Source organism: Augochlora pura, chromosome 8 (assembly GCF_028453695.1).
Source record: "Augochlora pura isolate Apur16 chromosome 8, APUR_v2.2.1, whole genome shotgun sequence".
Taxonomy (NCBI): domain Eukaryota; kingdom Metazoa; phylum Arthropoda; class Insecta; order Hymenoptera; family Halictidae; genus Augochlora; species Augochlora pura.
In genome coordinates, this window is record NC_135779.1 from 11,884,663 (window position 1) to 11,906,237 (window position 21,575).

Consider the following 21,575-nt stretch of genomic DNA (forward strand, 5'->3'; position numbering starts at 1 on the left):
TTTTGAGAAATTGAAATACATGAAAGAAAGAAAAATGAAAGGAACGAGAAATTACTGGTAATAAAAGAGAAAAAAGGCAATAATTGAAATAATAAATAATGCTAATAACAATTAAATATAATAAATCAAATAACACTAAAAATAATAAATAATAATAGTAATACCCGTAAACGGATGGAAAGGAATATAAAGATTATTAACGTACAGCGGCGTTAGGAAATCGTGGAAAGATAACAAAGAAATATGACAAGAAATAGAGCCGAAGAATTCATTTTGCAACGTTAATAATAAGACATTGTTCTTAAAATTTCTTCAGTGTTTAGCACCCGATGATAGTTGCAACAGGTTTCGAGCGATCTATGGAGGAGGATTCATGCGGTCCGCGAAAGTCAAGCTTATTTTCGTAAAATCGTGACGCGAGAAACAATTAGAGGTAAAAGTAGGTTGCCCCGCGGGACGATTCAGCAATCATAGATTTTTTTCCGAAAGGGGAATCGATGTGTCCCCGGCCGCGATTGACCGCACGATTCGATCGCGCGAAATGACGCTCGGACTCGCATCGATAGAACATAATGCGAACAGAATGGCGTGGGACGGCGAGGAATGAGATGGAACGAGATGGAACGAGATGGAACGAGATGGGCCGGGATCCGGTAATAGCTGTAATAGCTGGCAGTCGTGACCCGGCGACGCATCTAAATTACCTTTATCTCGAGCCCTCTCGTGGGTTTCACTTTTGTATCAGTCGGCTCGACACCTCCGTTGATCCGTCGTTGACCCTCTTATTACGCTGCCCACGGGTATGCAAATGGTAGCAGCTCGCTGCGAATTCGGGAATCGGTTGGTGCCGGCCCGGACACGGCTACCTCGCCTTGTGTTCGCTGGATTCTTATACCGTGATTTATCATCGCGGTGGACCACACAGCGGAAAATACGAGTCAGGTCGTCGGCTAATTTATGAACGATTCTCGGTCACAAAGTCCCCCTCCGAATTCTCGTTTTAGTCAATGTCTCGGCGTTGTCTCGCGTTTTATGTAGAAAGATTTGCCCTCAATTGTAAATTCGGACAACGTAAATGTAGGCGTATGTAGATTTTTTAGCGTTCGCTTGCTCGCGCACCTGAAAACGCCGAGTCCAATTGCTATAACAGTTAGGTCGTTTATGATACGCCAGTGTCTGACAAACGTTTCGCTCTTATAAAGTTGTATGTTTCGAGATTTACGGCTGAAGTTACAGACATTGGTCCAAGTTAAATGACATAATAAAGTTTAAACATGAATTTGTATATACTTACATAAAATTATCTAAAGGTGTTCGATTTATAAAAGACTGGGAAATGAATTTATAGAAGAGTGAAATTTGTTTTTAAACGTATAAATTTAAAATTCATATATTTTGTATATAAATTTGAAATATACAGATAACTTTATCTAATTGAATTGAAGTTAATGTATAATAAAATTTACAGTGTTACGAATCAGATCACACGTAGTAGGAAAGAACCCATTCATAGTTAGTTATGCTAGTTGACCTGAGACAGCAACTTCGAGACGCTAGTTTAGTGAAATATCGCATGAAATTGTCGATAATCACGAACGCAAAAAGCAAAGTTCGACGGAAATGGAATAAAGACAGCAATTCATTCAATCTAGACCGCGGGGAAGGATAAATCTACGATAACTTTAAGATACTAACGTTTAATTGCGAGTCGGAGATAATGATGCTACGCGCTCGTAACCTCGGCATTCAATTTTTAGTCACCGTTCCCGCGTATATTTTCTACTCTTATTTCAGCTCCCCTTTGATTATAGCCTTATCTTTCTCCACCACCTCGCCAGGCCATCCCGCGCGAGGACTAATTCATCTCGTTGCGAACGCGAACAGCGCTAATCCCGCGTTCCAACGGTATACTTTTCAATGCAATTCTGCGTAAGTGTAATTTGACGGATATTAATCGCGACGAACTATTGCGATTCACCGTGTCAATTCATCGAGTTTGAGGATGCTCGCCTTAACCCTTTGCACTCCAGGCCATTCTAAGCCTAGATCTAAAATGGCTACTTTAACCAGCTGCATTTCCATTTTCTATGACTTAGTACAATTTGTGAATATGAAATTGAGTCTGGTGATCCATAAAACTGTTACGCTTTTAACAATCTTTTAAATAGAAGGGTCTTTAATAATGTCAAAATTATTTTGGGAATTATATAACGATTTTCATTGGCGCCTCAGAGGCGCCACTCAAATGCTTCGGGTTAAACATTGCTATCGACGAATTAACATTACTGCTACACGAAAGATTCAGTCCTGTGAAATCTTTAACAGAGATCTTGACAAAAGTAATGATTTGTTTTTGTTACACCTTTCCGATTTAACAAGTTAAAAATTGCTTCATTTTTCGGTGTATTTTGATAACTATTTCACTATTGTGCAATTGAAACTTAACCCTTTGCACTCTAAAAGTCGGCCGTGTGACAAAGATTTCACACACGATGTACTGATGAATGTTGTTCATTTATTCTAGATCGAAATAGAATAAACTTAATTGATATTTACAAATTTTATAACTATATTAAGTATATTTAATTTAATAATATTAATGTCAACTGCGATTAGGGATTTTATTAAAGACGAGAAGTGTTAAGTAACGTAGCTGTAAAAGAAATTATTATAGCGCTAGGCTTAATGATATTTTTGTCTTACGATATTCTTCTTGAATTTCATGGACGTGTTCTGCTTAAAATGCAACGAGCCAAACATCTCGCACAAATAGAAACGTTAATATTAAATACAGTTGACTTTTTCTATGACTTTTTATCAAACTTATTTATGTTTTAAGAAAATGTTAGAAATGTAACTATTTACATATATGCATAAAATACATTAAGTCATAGAAAAGCTATTGGACAGACCTGATGAGATCAATTAAATACAATGTTACAGTGTTATCAAATAAAAAGGAGAAAGGTCATGAAGCTATTTATGACCTATACTTTGATTATATATATACTTTATGACCTATATTACTATATTTTGAATGTAGATCTAAAATGGCTACGAGCGTGAAGGGTCAATGTTAATAAAAAAGTAGAACAGTGTTTGCAACGAATATAAATAATAAGAGAACAATGCTCCCCGTTTCGAACGCTCGGATAATATTTATTCATTGTTCCATCGAAACTGTAGTCTGAATCTCGACGAGGCCTCCGATCGCCCTTCGTAGCTCCGCGCAAAACGACGATAATCCAATACAATAACAAATTTGGCTAGTGCCACTTGACAATATGGTGAGTTAAAGCTGCCGCTAACGGATGGCGGACACTGCACAATGGAGTGGAAACCATCCCCCATGCGATCACGTGCACGCTCGCACATTCGCGCGCCTCCCATACGTCTCGCGAGGATACACGCGTGCCCCTGCGGCACACAGCGATCGCATAGATCCGCTCGCACAATGGATTTGCACTTGCACAGTTGCATGTTTACGTGGATGCGCTAACGCGTGCGTTCAAACGCATTGCGTGTGGACAGGTCACGTGTGCCGGCACGTGACCCTCATGGATTTCGCAGCGGAGCTCGGACAGCTCCGAATGGAAGGGTTCGTTCGCCGGTAGAAATAATATTGTTTTTCTATTTCGGTGTTTTTCTCCCTCGTGATCACGGCACACCGATCTGTCAGCCGAATATTTTACTGTCACGGAAAATTATGTAGCTTGAATGCCCGCAATCTTATCCGGTTAGATGTTTTCGACGACTATACTCGCCGTAACACAAAAAGGTTATTTCTTCGTGACGAATATATTCGTCAAATACAGCTAAATGAATTGGTAGAATGTATACTTTTAATATACATTAAAGAATAGAATTAAATGTTAAGAATACATATATTAAATTATATATTTTAGAAAAATATTAAAAGTGAACAAAATATGAAGAAAGAAAATAGAATATACGGAAAAATATACAGTATAATTACAGTAACTGTATTATAGTACATCAACTATAATTGCAGTATAATTACACATCTTTGAAAGAAATTGCAACAGTTAACTGATTAAAAACTGATTAATATAATGCGACTTTTTCTTTTTCACTCTTTTCAGTTCTTTAGCTAAATTTATTTCCTTTTGAATCTTTCGTAAACATTCATTTTTAACCTCTAAACAACAAAGACGTTAATATGGTTGATATGAAAATTAAGCTTCTGAGAAAATGCAGTGAAATTATTTTATTTGATAGATTCTACAATGTTTTACGATTTTATTTTCATGCCATCGTTATTCTTGATTCCTGAAATTGGAATTATTCCAGTGAAAAATATTATTAACGTAACGTATTATAATATTGTATGACACATATTTATATAAAGATACATTATATTAATATAACAGAATCTTAATTGCCCAAAGCTTCGTTACCCAAGTCCTTCGCTACTCAATTTCTACATAAATAAATTACAATAAAACGTCAATAATCAGCTTAATCCAGGTGTCACAATATATACCGGGTGGTCTACGCAAATTGTGCACTTCCTGCAACATTCAAACTAAGCATTGACCAACAAATTTTTCAATTCCATTTAAGAAATTTTAATTTACCAGCCTATGCAGAAAATGATTTACTGTAAACCGATAAAGATTGAGTCTACCACCAAGTGATTGTTCTATTATCTAAACATTCGTACTACGTTTTTAATTATCCACATACCAACGATCCCGCAATTAGTTCGGACGAGGTTCTAAACTTAAGTTCGAAGAAGCTGGGAACCGCTAATAAATTTTAGATACGTATACACCGATTCGGTCTTATATTCCACGAGTAACCGCAAGCTGCGCTTTCGTCCGAAGAACACAGACGCCCTTCAGGGTTATAAAGATAACGATGAGTGGTTTTCGTGCGTCCAGCCTTCATTCTTCGGTCCACCTTTCGGTCATGATTCACCGTAACTGTTTCCTCGGTCTTGGTGCTTTTTACTTGCCAGAGCTTTTACGACACCGCGTGGCAAGAGATTTACGGTCCACGCTGTACAAAAACCGGGGAACACATTTTCGTCTCCTATTTTTTTCATCAACAATTTAGCCGGGGCGAACTTTCGGTGGATGATGCATTAAGTAAGAGTTCCTCGCGTCGAATGCGCAGCTGCGGGACCGTTAACCCCGGACATTTTTTCTTCGCGCTAGCCGACCTGTACCACGGGAGAGGAAGGGTTCGTCGAACAGAGCAGCATATGCGCGATGATGGATGGTGTACGCATCCCCTATGCCAGTCACGGGGTGCTTTTGAACGGGCGTGTTCCGTTTGTATCGTGCACGGTTTGACGGTTCCTTTGAGAAAATAGTTGAGATTCTGAACGGGCAAGGGTTGTTCGTGCGCGAGCACGAGAAATCCGTGTCGGACTCTAGTTACAATTGTCGCTTCGTTTGCATACTGTGCAAGCGTGTTTTGACCCGGCTCAAAGGGGTGTGGTCAACGCTGTAGACATGAGACTAATTATACCGCCTGATTTATGGTCTCCGCAGGTATGGCCGTTGCATTTTAAAGAGCGGCCGAGTTGCTGGTGAACGCTTCCACGCCGAACGTGTTTCGCTTTATTGAAAACGCATCGACCTTTTTCCTAACTGTATCATTTCGGAGGGAGATGAAACAATTAAACCATTACAGAATAATATGATGTAAATTAACACTTTGACTGAAAAATGTCGAGAAGTTAAAATATATTATTCAATTAAATTAGAATTGAGAAGTCATCTTGCACGACAGCAATTACTTTATGTCGAGGATCCTAAATAAATCAGGAGTGCAACTATGCAAAATAAAAAAGGATCTTCAGACGAAAGTCATTTCTTTTGTCGAAATCTATCACGCGGTATGCGATCTATTAATTGTTTAAGCAATTGGACTAAAGAAACAATCGGTATTTTTGTGTATCACATGATAATCAACCCTTGTTACTTGCAATATCGGATTTCATTGCCAATGATTTGTAAAATAAATTGTTTTGTAAAAGCAAAATCGACTCGGATTAATCTAAACTCATGTGGAGAATAAAGAATTATTTTGACAAGAAAAGATGGCATAATCGAGATTGTACTGTACTCTAAAGAGATGCAGAAACATTGGCACAGCACGGTTGCTCGTGCAGCAAAACTTGTACGTTTTCTTGATCACCGAGGGCTTTCATCGATGCCCGAGGGTTAAGGAGCAGAATATTGAAAAGCGACACGAACGTCGATGCTTATCAGCCGGTTACATTGCAACCATGTGTAGTCACCCTCTCGAGCGACAATCGTTGCCAGACGCTTGCTTGCGTTCTGTCTTCTTTCAATGTCACAGATACTCCTTTGGCCGGTTCCATTGGTCCATGCAGCGGCATCCAAGTGCTGGAACACGCCGCGAATTGATGGGTACCATTAGTAGCAATCATTGCCATCTGTTCTGTCGGGAAATGTTCTACGCTCGTTCTGCGAACTTATCTGTCTGACGCGCGTTACATCGAATGATTTAGATAGACTACGCGCACGGCGCGGCCGCTCTTATCGTCCTTTCAAACAGACTGTTCGCGGGCAGAAGTTTGATCAGCCTTGAGCCGAGCCACGGCTCGGAATTAGAGGAACACTCGCTTTGTGCGAAGATAAATCACAAAGTCAGGCCGCGAGGCCTTTGTTCCACGAGTGAATGGACCCGGAGGAGACACGGACCGATCGACAGAGGATGACGAAGGTTGCCGGGGCGCTGTCAAAATACCCGCTCCTTTTTCGTCGTTTTCCCTGTGACGCGCACCCCGCGGCGACGCGTCATCGTCCGTTATCGCGCGCTTCGGGGTTGGCTGCGCTCCGATCGTGTATGGGTGCGCGCGCGCGCGCGCGCGCAAGGTTCTTCGTGCCCCGCGTGCGTCCGTGTGCACGCATGCACATTCCGCGCAACAATGCAGGCCCGCGCGCACACGCGTGCACCGTAGAATTTACTCGCGGCCGTCTCGGAGCACGACTCCCTATCGGCGGAGTGCATCGCCGGTGTGCATCTCGGCTACCGGGTACTCCCAGTTTTTCCCGCTTTGCCGCGAAGATCGACGCGCATTAATGGCGGGACCGATACGCATCGTGGCGTCTAATTTATTTCCCAATTACCACGGTCCGTCTATTCCCAACTTATCTATCGCCGACCGATACTACGCAAACGCAAGTCGAATCGTTGAAACGGAACTCGGACCGCGGCCGGCAATCGGATCATCGTCGGGCTTCTGCGACAGCGTGTAAACGCTCGCACACGTTAGACGGAGCCACCATTTCGCTCTTAGACCACATGTACATACTTCTGCACACGGCTGCGGATAATTTCCCTGTAGCGAAGTTAAAATCATCTATGTCAGATCGATCGAGATATATTGTAAGCTTTACTGGTACGATATATATCTGCAATTTCGTAAGCATATCACATCGATATTCAAAATGTGTTAAATTGTTTTCACGAATTTCGACATTAATGCATATTCATTGATTGTTCGTATTACTTTAAAAAATTTCACGATTTTCAGTTGCCCGTGTTTTCGAAACATAAACGACAACAAAGAAATTCGTAACATCTTTGACAGGTAGTATTCACCTGTGGTACTATTTTATAGTATACTTTGAAAATTGTTTCACTTTTAGGACTTGAACTATATTTCTGGAAAGCACAGTAAACTCTTTCTAATTGTCTCTCAGCTTGTAAACAGACACAGACAATTTCGGAAAGGGAGACACGATTATTCGAGTCTCGCATCTCGTTTCTATAATCGCCGATTGTCAATAATTATTGAAACGAGTAACGAGTCTCGAGTAATCGTATCCCCTTTTCTCAAATTGCCATCTCTGTTTACAATCTGAGGGACAATTGGAGAGAATTTACTTCAGTTGATTTTTGGTAATCTCCAAGGTGCAGATGTTCCCATATAAATGTTCCACCATGTGACGTCACGTGTGGCCCGCTATCCTTGCTTCACTGCATTGTTGGATTTTCTATACACGCACTATACAGACGCCGTGTCTAATAGTATACGTGGTCTAAGGCGTTCGCCGGGCGAGTCCTCCTCTCCCTATTTGCATCGGCGATCACCCAGATATTGAGCACCCCTGGACGAATAACTAACTTCATGCCCGCGGGGCCTTGGATCGTGGCCACTCGGCCGTGATCGGCGATCCTCGTCCAGACGTATCCAGAAAGGGCGAGAGAGAGACGGCGGGGCCCGCTGGGCCGGAGCGAGAGAAAGGACTAGAAACGCGTGGAAGGAGCAGGAGGAGGAGGAGGAGGAGGAGGAGGGGGGAGGGGCTCAATGGAGAGAAGGGCCGAGCGAATCGAGCGAATGGAGCGAAAGAGAAGGAGGGGAAGACCGTCTGAACGCGAGCGCGCTTTCCCACGCCCGCCGCGCATGCGCCGAGTATCCTGGCCCCTCGTGGACCCCTCGGCTCCCTCCGCGAGTAATCGGTTCTCTTGCACTTCCACTCCTCTCGCTCCAGCCAGGGGGCTGTCGACGTTCCGGCCTCTTCGTTCCTCTCGCGCCACGTAACTTCTTCTCCCGCATCGGTTCTTCTGACTTTGTTCCTCGCTTCGCTTTCTTCATCTCCCTTTCTCTCTGCTCTCTCTCTCTCTCTCTCCCCGTCTCTCTTTCTCTCTCGCTCGCTTCCCCTCCCTCCAGATATCCGCATAGATTCAAGTGCGGACGTCTGCCGTTCTTTCTCTCCAGCACGTTCTTTCTCCGTACACCTCGTCCGCGAACAATATTCGCTTCCACCACTTGTCTCCGGCGGTGGCCGGGCTCCCTCGGCCCCAGCGTTCACCTTCTCCTTCCACTTCTTTCGCCTAGCAATAAGCTGCTCTAATTATCTTCGACCTGTTTGTCAGCGGATGCCGCCGATCCCCGATGCGACATCGGTCCCGATTGAACGCGCCGCGCCGCTTTGTCCCCGCACGAGCTTTTGCTCGTTTTTCCCGTGGGTGGCACGCGAAGTTAATCGATTCATCGGTTCGCGGAACACCTATGGAAAATCTCTGCGCGGCAACCTCGAGCAGCGACCGCGCGCGCCGCATCGTGGTTCTCGGAACCGCCGTGGCGATAGATCTTTACGAGTGCACCGGTAGTATCTGGTGAAGCAACGATCGTCCGCTACGCGGCTCCGAGCGTTATGATAATTACTAGCCACTTACAATAACATCATTTTTCAATGTGGCTATCTTACTTTGTTACGCTGCCGGCGCTCAGCGTTCTCTGCTCTCGGGAGTTGTTGCGTTTTGCTGGAACGAGACGCTTTCTCCGGTTTAACTTCTCTTTCGGTGGACTGTTCTTCTTTCGGATAGGCGATTTTTGTGCGAGCGGTTCCGGTGTTTGTTTGTTTGTTTGTTTGTGGCCGAGTCCGATGCATCTTCAGCTCATGAAAGATGCATCGGTGTTTACTGTTCCTAACGACGCATGCTAATGCCAATGCAGCCGTTTAATGCTTCTTGACACATTGCGCTAGATCTCCTTCGTAACTGTGTTGATTAGCACTTTGATGATCATAACACGTTGTTCTATAATATCGTGACGGAAGCATTACGGAGATTTGAAACATGAGTTATTAAAGGTAAAAGTTGTTAGCCTCGTCTTTTAAATCAAAATCAAATTCTATTTTCCTATTATCAATATTTCAATATTATAGTAAAATATTATAATAAATTATCTGTCTCGTTTATGTATTTATTAATAACAAATCAGTACTAATCAGCGCAACTGTAGACAATTTTTGTTCCTTGTATAGCTTCATTTACAAATTTTGTTTTGACTCGGAAGAAATAAACAACTAGATTGTGAACTTTATGCATTCACAACGAGAATGACTCGCTGTCATTTGACGAATTACAAATATTGAAATAGTTTAGGAATACCGAATAATTATTCGCCACTTATCAAAATCATTGAGCAAACAAAGCAACATCAAAGTGGCTCGGATTCATTGCGACGGATGTAAAAAGTTTTGATTTCGCATAAAAATAATATTTGTATTTAACAGTTTCCAAACAAATATTTCACGGAGAAAATTAAGAAAATGAGAGATCTCTGACAAAGCATACGTAATCTACGATTGAAGGTTAACATTGCAAAGAATTGAGAACTGCAGATATTAAAATCAGGTTCAGATATTAAATCCAATAACATCAGCACCAATAAATAATTGCGCCACCCTCGTGCAGCAAATGACTACTTTGAAGTACTTAACGTTACATGAATTAGAAGTGCGTGAAACATTAGCCGAGGTTTACAAGGTGGTTTCAACTTCACTAAATTGAATCTGATTGACCGACGTTCTCTTCCGTTATGGTCCTACATACAGTTCATTATAGTAGACAGTAGGTGCAGCTTTGACATTCTATCTTTTATTAATGTACTTCTTATCAATTTATTGTCAACAAGTTACGCAATATTACTCCTTATTAGCGCGTCTTCTTTTCTTTGTAGGTCTTTTTGTGCACGTATGAAATATTTTGTAATAAAAATGTGCCTTACATGTTACATTTAATTTCTACGTGAAAATTAATATCATATTCATTTTATAAATAATATAGTTTAGCGAGAGTCTGACAGACTCTCGCTAGCTTTATTTCTTAATATTTTAAATAAGTATCAATTTTATTTCTTGATATCTTTGATAAATAACAGTTTTATTTCTTAGTATTTTTAATAAATAACAGTTCCATTGTTCATTTCTCTTTCCTTTTCATACTTTCTTACCAAATCTTTATTAAAATACATGAAACAGGTTTGGTATACATATTTCGTTCAGCTACGATAACTACCTCAGTTGACACTAAGAGGATTCAGAGGTAATATGATAAAATTCTGCCATTTCTATCGTCACTGTTACAAAGCATAAAATTCGAAGACTAATCCTTACTATTATTCATCGCATGTAACAAAAGTTAGTCGTCCCACAAGGTGAACTAAAATTTCACCTTGAGTTCCGTAGACCGCGAGGGAACTTTCGGTTTGAAAATTGGAGCCCGGCAATTTGTTAGTCTCGTTCTAGGGCACAGAATGGAGAGGATTTCGCGAACGTTCCAGGAGCTAGGGACTGGAATATTTGCAGGAACGACTTCAATGAGCAGGCGTGGTCCATAAAAGTAATTCCGAAAGAAACGCGAGACGTTGGCGCGGAATGAGAGAGCGGTGCGCGGGATGTTTGCAGAACCCGCGGAACCCCTCGGAACGTGTTATTTGCGAATACCTACGAGAGACGGTCTCGCTCGTTCCCGTGAGAAGTCGGGGTTACGGTGGCCCGCAACTATTTCCACCGGAGGGGTAACAAGATCTCTCGAAGAGAGGCCTCGATAAACCGATAAGTCCGCTTGACTCGTTCTCCCTCCTCGCGGCGGATCGCGCGGCTCCTCGAACGGTCTGTTTGTTTTAGCACAGCGGGCAATTAAACGATCACGGCTCGAGTTCGCGGAAGCATTAGTTCCGCCGGAAGGTACAGCTATTCCGCGGGCTATCGGTCATTTGTTTGCGCTCGCCACAGTTTTGCTTTACGACGCTTTCGTTCGGCTCGATTCGCTTATTGCCACGGATCACTGATTCGTTTCATTTGTCGAGTCCGAGCATCGGGAACCGATCGCTTCAAAGCAAACACGCTCCGATTCCGTTTTCCATCCTTCGTTCCTGCTACCGTTTCGAATTTTTACATTGCTACTGATATCTCGACGAAAATTTAACAGAATATCATTTTTGTATGTTTCTTTCAAAATATAAAAGTTACTCAGATTCGACAATCATTCGTATCCCTGCTTTTGTTTTGATAATGTTTGGAAGGGTGATTTTTACCCTGAAATGGTACTCAGTTTTCTCAGATTCTAAAGCAGCGATATTACATATTATATGTTTGTATCAAATATTATATATTTTTATCAAATATTATATATTCGTAAGGATATTATATATTTGTAAGGATATTATGAATTTGTTGAAATATTTTTACGCGTATTTAAGGTTTCAGTACAGATGCATGCGAAACGAGTTAAAGAAACTTTATTTATTACTAATATTAGAGAAAATCTACTAAGAAACAATGAAGAGCTTAACTTTACTTAATTCAAATTATTAAACATTTTTTTGCATTTTTAGTATGCATATCTTGAAGCAGTGAAGAAACATTTTCGATATTTTTGATATTTTAGATTTCGATGACATTTGAACCTGTGGATAGATATAGAAGGAAGCGATAGACTAGTTAGTATAAAGTATAATATTAAATAATAATTACAGTATTTATATCGTATTATAATATACACGTATGATAATAAATTGTGTATACTTAAACGGTCAGAAAATGTTTGTCTTCTCATGGTGTTAAATTCAAAATTAACACGTTCGTCGCCGCGTCACCCATATCTGGGTGACATTAATTTCCTGACCAATTTTGAAAATTTATTTTTATTGCAATATATTCGAGCAAAATGAATTCGACTATGATCTTTCGAATGCGAAATAGTTCTAATGTCGTCCCCTATGATAAATGCGAACTTTTTAGTTTTATTTTAATGAACTAAATTGCTTTAATTATGTGGGGATTTTAGTGTCTAACTGTCGACGACGAACGTGTTAAGGAAATATGTTTTAAATATGGAAAGCTAAGAATCAGTCAAATTAAATTTGCTATTATCCAAACCTATTTTACATCTGAAACGATTCATACGTGCCACTGTATCTCGCATAAATCAGTAAAGATACATTCTAGACTTTTCTTCGAGCAATTATTCCATTACCCGAAGGTTCATGTCGTCTCGCGAACAGTTCGTTTAGCCGATGCGCAACTGTATTTCTTTTCGCATTATAGAAAAGCGACTCGGTCCTCGCAGCTGCGTATGCAAATGCCAATCTCTAGGAAGTTCGTTTATTGCTAGCCGTTGTTTGGTGGCTGGGAACACGGTGGTAGTGTCCGACATACTATCGGCCAGAACATATACGGTACACGGTTACTGTCCCGGTCAGAGAGGCGTCTTCCCCTCGTTAGTGGCCGTAGGAGACGTCTTCCGTCGCCTTCGTCGACGTGGCACATAATGAAGCCCCTGCAAACGGAACCGTTGTGCTCTCGCACCGACGTGCTGATTGCCAGTGCGAATATTGTCGTACAGTAATGGGTTTGTTCGAAGAAACCCGTCGACAGTACAATCGGCGGAGTGCCGGCCGTCGAAAAAATGATTATTTAGCGCCAATTAGAAACGGCCGCCTAACGATTCGAACCGCGTCCGCGTGCAATCCTCCCTCCTTTGTTTTTTTTCATTGTACCAACGAACACGGTGTTTCCGATGCGAGGAGGCCCCGTCTTCCTGATCGTACAACAGTCCGCGTCGCGTCGGCTCAATGGAGTTGAATAACCGATTCCGTCCGGTTCACTAAAACGTGACTCTCTTCATACTTATCTCGCCATACGGTATTAACACGCGACGCAGCCGTTTCGCATACTAAAAACCTCGTCGATTCGCTCCTCCGCTATGACCTGCGGCTCCGTTCTGAATTTAACTGGGGCTGGAACCTCTGCTCTGTTGTACGAGACATTCAGGAACCCGTGAGACATCGAAGGACCCTACAAGACATCCGAACGGAGCGAAGATATATAAGTATTTCATGTGCAGCTCGCGGATTTAATAATAGAATTAGTGGTTGGTATTGGAAAAAATTAAGAATATTGTTACGTTGCGATGATTTTCTAACCAGTTAGCTGTTTGTGACAAGTATACTCGCCTTAATAGAAAATATTGGCATTCCTTTAGGACGAGCATACTCGTCGAAAACAGGTGACTAGTTAAGAAGATTGTGTACTTTGGTATTCCTCTTTATATTATACATTTTATAAAAGTGTTGTACTCGAGCAACGATTTATCTACGCTATACTTGAGAACACGTTGTTTCCTTAATCTCTTTAGGGATACTGCCACGTACGTGTATATTTAGTTTTCTTAAATTTATGATTATTCTAAGTGTAAAGAAAATGAGAATCAGTTGAAAAACTATTCGCTACGGAATAGTATCTAATCGAATGAAATGAAATGGATGACAAATAAAAAAGAAACAAATAGATTGTTCCGTACTATAAAAATTAATCCCTGAAGAGATTAATGCTTTTTATAAAAATACAGTTTCATTTCTTAATTTACGTCCCCGTTTCGGAATTTTCCAGTTATGACTGCGGATTCTATACATTTACGACAGAAATGTACAGGCGAGTGACTCGCTAAAACGGTTAAAAGTGGAAATAGATGTTCATTTAATATCTGCTTCGAAGAATTCATCATTTTAACGTAGCGTAAAGATCCGCAGCCTAGCCATAAGTCACGCCTGTAAATTGAACTCGCTGCCCGAAAAAGACCGGCGAAACTCTTAGCCGGTCGGACATTAGGAATTAATTCCAGGTAATTGAAACGTCCAGTTAACCGCTTATTCCCGTCGACCGAAGTCCCGTTGCCTAGCGTCCGCGGCTATAGGCCTCGGCCTATCCCCGGTACATGATTTCTCGGTGCAGAAGAAAGCACAACCGGTGCCCCGAGATAAATTTCTTCCCCGTATCCTTGTAGTCACACCCGCTTTCTCTGTTATCCGCGGCGGCCTCGCTCGCTACCGGAGCTCGAGCCCGAGCCGGAGCCGCCGCCGCCGTCGCCGCGTTTTATAAATCTGCACGCCCTACATCTTGAAACGTCCGTTACACGTCTGCCGTACACGTGGTCGGCGTGTATTTACAAGGTTTTTACGCTAGCCGCATACCGTCGTTGCACGCGGACATGGACGTACGGCTTTCGAGTGCATCGAAGTCACACGCGCGCGCGCGCGCGCGCCACCGCTTGATCCTCGAGCCCGGGCGCGGGCGTGCGGAGCGGCAACGATCGGCTCTCTTAATTACGATCGGCGCGATCGCGCGTGTGCAGCCGAGCCGAACGAGAAAAATAAACGGTGCCTCTCCTTTCTGGCGAGCCTCGCGAATTTTATTCCTGCCCTCGTCGTCCGCGAGCGTAGTCGCTATTAACGACTCGCGAGAGATCCCGCCTTATCGGCTCCACTTAGAATCGGAGGCTCAGATGCCTGAGATTAGTTTAGATTACCAGGACGGATCCGCGTCACCGATTATCGGGTCGGCTCGATGAACGGTTTCTGCCGCGCGAAATATTCTCCCGGCGAAATATTCTCTCGACGAAATATTCTGCTTCGACAGTGTTATTTTCCCGAGGCAGTTGGTCGAAATACGATGTTAGAAGCGTATAAGCAGTTGCTATGTACATAACGCGTTGCGAAAAACAGAAAGCTTGGATACTTGTTCTTTTGATGATATAGGAAAGCTTTAATGACAAAAGCTATTCAGATAAGGCAAACATATGACGGCAATAATTCTATTCCAGTTGGAGCAATATCGGGGATCTCAACTTCATCGTCACTTTTCTAGTTCATAATTACATATTTTGTATACATTACTTGAAGCAATTCGACATTTTCTATAAAAAAATATTGAGCTATATATGACGCCAAAATTCTATTGGGTTGTTCGGAAAGTAATTTCGTTTTTCCCAAGAAAAGTCTTATTTTTTCACAGCCAACTTCACGCTTAAGCTGCATAATCATTATATATTTGGACAACTGATATAGTAAGTCTTGTTTGCTAAAAATTTTGTTCGATTCTTTGCAATAGTTTTTGTTTAGTAATCTATTGTGTTTCATTTCCACCAAGATAAAAACGAAACGACTTTCCGAACGACCTAATAGTGTTTTATGTTGTACGCATTAGTATTATCTGCGAATCGTGGAAACCTTAGTGCACGTAGTGTGCACTTTTAGGCGCAGTAGAATTCACATTAAAAAGTCGACAAAACGAAAACACGCATTAGACGTCAACGAATCAAAGTATAGAATTAATCTTTGATTTACAAAATCATTTCTTCTTTATTTTTCAATTCCACGTCGCGAACGCGAAAGCCACAGAAGTCAGTCGCTGTTCTTTGAAAATTGATTTGCATCGCGCGACATTGCGAGACATTCTTTGCCGAGCGACTGCCGGCAAAAAAAAATTAATCAAGGAAACTGCAAATCGCTTGCTAGTAATGCGGTGCACCTTGAAGTAATGGGAAAGTGAAGTGGAGTATCCTTCCAGCCGAGAGTCGCATGTAAATCAGGTCTAGCAAACTTCAAATTTATCGTTCCGCTAGTCAAAGTATCTATGCGAACGATTAATGAAAGCAGTCGGTCGATACAGTAATTGAAATGGCTGCAATCTAACGATTGTAACGACGACGAGATAACGATGCAACTATTTTGTCCTCGATGATAGAGATCAAGAGAAAGCGGACACGTCTAACGACCGGCGAAGGCCTGGGTCCGGTTCGGCCTCTCTTTTCGACTTTCTTTCTAAATATGCTTCGGAATGCGCGTCCCCGGAATGCATCTCTTATCGCGGGATCATCGGCTCCGATAGATCATCGCGAGATGGCAATTTACAGTTCCGACTTCGGGTCAGCCCTCGAGCATTTCACATTCTACTCCACTTGTTCGCAAAAAGACCACCCTCGATTACGTATTCGCTTATTATAAAGCCATCACTGTCGTCCGTCGTTGGGCCTGTACTTAGGTCCCGCGTGTATCCTCGTTGAGAAATTTTCTCTTTCGCCTTCCGCGATTTTTGTTGGACCTGTTTACGCGAGCCCTGAAATTTTTGCCGGCCCAAGGCACCGGCGCGCGAAACACCTAATGAACAAGGCGTTCCTGTTTCGAGGACGTAATTAGCTCGGGGAACGGGTTCCGACGATCGGCAGACGACATCGGAGGGAATCGGATGCTTGTTGACGCTCGACGGGTAATAATTACCGACGGTCGATAAAGAACGCCGATTTTCTCGACGAGTATTATGCTTTATCGAGCAAACCTCGGTTCTCAGGATTTCGCTAATCACCACGTGCTTCGCGTTGATGCTCCAGTTAGGTAGCCTCCGAAAGTCCTCGCGACCAGCAGCCACCTGCAACGTAATTGTAGCCTCCTGGTGGCTCCCTTTCTCTCGTCTTCCTCCCGGTCTCTTTTTCTCCGTCGGTAATATTCTGACACTGGTGTGTCGGGAGGAGGGTGTCCTTCGCCCAGGTGCGCCTGTAGATCCGGTAGGGTCCGTAAGGTACACGCCGGTAAACGTTTCGACGGAGACCTCCGGGCCAGGATCAGTTTTTTACAAGGCCGCATAAAGGAATAAGATGCTCGACGTATTTCGTTATTCTTTGTATTTAAGTTTAGGGTTCATTCAATTTGTACACTGTAGATATCGCGTATTATCTACAAGTGAGCATGTCAAATTTTAAACTGTTGTATTATACGACAAGGACGTTTGAATACGAACTGTGACATTATCTTGCGAAAGTATAAGACAATTAGTCTATTTTCCAATTATGCGACCCCTCAGTAAATTTTCAACCACGAAATAATACATAATTGAAAATTTGTCTGTTTCTTACAATATTAATTTGTTAATCTTTCATTCAACTTATTTCATAGACCTTTTCCTTTGCAATGAGAAGTTGCATTATCATGTTTGAGGTATTAAAGAAATAGTTTCTTACTTTATTTGGACAAAATATTTGATAACATATTTCGAAAATCTATAAATCAAATATTTTTTCGATGTCTCTTAGTTAAATCGTTGTTATGTATTATCTCTAATATTTATATTTTGTTTAGTATTTATGCTATAGTATTTATATTATTTTAGTATCTATATTATTTCTAGTGGTTATATTTTCTTTAGTATATCTTGACACTTTTAGTATATTAAATATTGTATAAAAAACGAGGTGTAGCGCTATTTGAAACTACATTATGCAAATTCGAACTGTTGCCATACGGTCACGCTAAATTTTAGCGGTCAAGTACGACGTAAATACATTGACTTCAATCAATGAACATATTATATTTAAAAATTCTCGCGACGAAAATGGTCGTCGCCGTACCCTTGGAGTCGTCTTCCCGGTATAATAACATATTTCCGTTACACCCGGTCAACGGGTTAAGTACAGGGTTAAATTTACATGAAATCCGAATAGTTACATGACTCAATCCTACTCTTCTCCCACCATAGCGCTTCGAGCATGACGAGACCTCGTCTCACTGGAGAAGCCTAGAGAATGACTGCAGTAAAAAGAAAGTAGACGGACATGCATCAATGGAATGCTGCGACTAGGCAACATAAACATCCAAGAAGGAATATCGTATTCTCTGTAATTTTCATCTTAATTTTACAATCGTAGCCCCAATGGATAGCTGAGATTCTTCCGATTAAAACTAGTCCAAACACGATATAAATCGGACTGCGTTTATTATTATTGATTGCTTGTTAATTAATACGAATATAACTTAGATTAATCGAAGTTATATCGTGGCTGGACTTATATTAGCGCTAGGACATTTCGGCGCGTTCGAAGTTCTTTAATTTACGATTATTGAAGTTGTAAAGGCACGTTTATCGAGAATTTATTCAATAAAATTTCATGCGACGTTTACTGTAATAGATTGGATTAAAAATTTGAATAAATATGTGCTTGTTATTTTTATGAAACAACATAAAATAGCGTTGCAAAAATCTAAAGCTAGTGACAAGAGTCTTTTACGTACATCGATACTATCATTGCAAAGATAATGCGGTAATTACTGATAACGAGATTCTATTTTTTACCCCTTTACTTAGCTGATGCGAAGTGAACATTTAACGCACAAATTATTCGAAATAGAAACTTCATAGACGTACATTTTTGTCTCGAACGATCTTAACGAGGTATAAATAATTTAATCAAAGTATTAGATTGTTCCAATCGTTTCGCTGTCTTGCATTTGATCTACTCAGTCGATTTGCTTCGCACTTTTTAAAATATAACACTTTTACAAAATATATAATTTAACAAAAAAATGTCAAAGTTTATATCCTTTTTAACCGGTTAGTTCGGAATACACCCGTTGCAATGACAAGGTTTGGATTTTGACGAGTATACTTGTCAAGAACAGGCAACTGGTTAAATTTCGAGGCAGTATTTTTAATAAAAACGCATACATTTGAATAATGTCGCATACGTTGAAATTTGGCCTGGCTCCTGCATCGATATAAATTTCATCGCGCCACTACCCCATTGTACCATGATCGGCCATCATCGATCCACCGTCTTTATGAAATCCACGTGCATTGTGCTAGTATTCTTGTTCGTGCATGGCACATCAGCACCGCGGCGCACGGTGGTGTTTAACAGCGAAGGAACGCAGATTATACGGCACTAACGCCTCCAGCTACGGTCTGCATGTTAAGCGTCCTTCTCCCTCACCTCCGTGATTAGGGCCGATCCCCCCCGACCGCTGCCTCCGCCTCGTTCTTTTCGATCCTGCGAGCCCACAATCCCGATCCTGTTGTTTTTGCCTATTCAAAAGCCTGTCCCTCGATTCCTTTCACTAGCCAGCCAATTATTTTCTGATGACAGTTCCATCCTCCAACCGTCGAACCTGCTCCCTCGGTCGATAAAACGGTGAATAGGCGATAAACTTTCATAGACGCGATTAAGCGCAATAATTGTTTCACTTTGTAGCTTGAATTCCATTTTCCTCTTCTCCGAGTAGATTATTCCCATTTGATTGGGTTGATGCGCAACGGCGCTGTACGAAGGTTTCTGACATTTATATTAAAGCTTTCATAAAATTTCACATTAAAACTACTCTAAAATTTCACATTAAAACTACTCTAAAAGTTCACATTAAAATTACTGTAAAATTTCACGTTGAAACTACCATTAAATTTCGTATTTATTAAATTGACAGGTTTTATGTTTCTATGAATTCTTCTTATTTATATTTCACATTCATTCGTCTTAAGTTATTGAAATTATATAGTTCTTTTTGAGAAATGGTATACACTAGTAAAATAGTCTAGATAAATTCAAATTTCTCAATTGGTTAATATTTTATTTTCAATAGAAAATACATCTAATTTTGTTTTTACACGCCATTCTTTTGGACGGTTTTGATTCAATTCGCTTTAGAAAAATAAATTCGATTTCCTTTTCACATGGTTCTATTCGATTTAGCTCAGTTAAGAAAGTTATCCGATTAAAATATTAAAAACAATTAGGTATTTAACCAATTCTCTATTTTGATATACCTATAGGCGATGTCTTTTTTACCCGCTTTCTGCTGGAACGTATCTACCGTGTAAAAATAGAAACAAGTGTAGAGTTAAACATTAACAAATGTTGATTCTAGTAGTTATGTTTTGCAAACAATGCTGCAATGTTTCCATATAGGAATAATCGTAGTCCGAAACTTTTTATGACACGTTCGGTTCATTAACATTTTAAAGAAGCGTTGCAGCACACTTCACAGACCGCTACATTTTACGAATCAAATAGAACGTGTCGATTCACAGATGAAAACCTGTTATCACAGAGAACCAGTTTACGTTCGAGATTAACACAGCCACTCCGCAGGAAATAATAATATAGTTCGCAGAACTTTGTATTTCTGCTGCTGCACTGTTATATTTGCGTTAGTCCCGTTAGAACGTAATACGCAGGAAATTTGCAATTGCGTTACGGGATAAAAACTGGCCGCGAATTCCACCCGTTTCCGACCCCCTACGTCGCATCAACAGTCCCACCCCTTCCATCCGCGTCCGTTCGCGTCCGTTCGCGTCCCTCTTTCGCCGCGTCTGGCCTTCATAAAACGATTAGTATGCCCGTCGGAGCCGGTTCGAGAGCGTTACTTTCTTCGACTCCGGAGAGGAGTATATCGTAGACGAGAGAGTCCACCAAGCAGTCCATTTGTTATTCCGCCCCTGGCCGAGACCAGCTTTCCTCCAGCTGCACCGGGGCTATATAGAACAGAGCCCGGGACTCGCCCTCGGACCACGTTTTTCTGCTCGGCCGCAGTTTCAATTTCCTCGGCAAAAGAAAAAAGAAAAAAAAGAACGGCCGTGTCTAGCCTCGTTCGTTCTGCTATTCATTTGCACTCCGAGGGTATAAATTAATGGAACCGCCGCGGCCGAGGGGGCCCAGCGCGGTTTTGTTGGTCATTGTTTCGGCCGCCGCGTTCATTAAATCATTGATAACCAGCGGCGCGGCGTTACACCGTATCTACGTGGTAATTACACGGGGTTATCATTTTCTCAGCCGTGTGGCTACGGCGCGCGCCACCATGTACGGTCTGCTCGCAAATGAATTTCCTTCCCGCGCGGCGAGCGGGTCCGTCCCCGTTGAAAATGCGACTAGTAGTCGTATCGGCTGCGCGCAAACAAAACTAGACGCCACCTCGGTCAAACAAATCGAACCAGATAATCCGTATCTACGATCAAATATTGTTTGCACGATCACGCCCGTGTGCGTACGCTCTCGGTTACCTGCGAGTCGACAACCGACTTTCCGCGAACCCGCCTTATAAGGAGAAGGAATCCGCGACAACATTGATGTAATGAGCAATTTTCTTGTCGTCCGCGTGTTTCACTAATTTTTCTCGATTGGTATGAAATAATATGTTGCTCGTATCTATCCTGGTATTTCTTGATAACATTTCCTTCCAG

The 21,575-nt window shown here is 41.6% G+C and overlaps 1 protein-coding gene across 1 annotated transcript in view; it reads left to right on the forward strand.

The window, feature by feature from the left end:
• N (neurogenic locus Notch protein) overlaps positions 1–21,575 on the forward strand; it is a 386,036-nt gene that overhangs the window by 65,494 nt on the left and 298,967 nt on the right. The window lies entirely within an intron of this gene.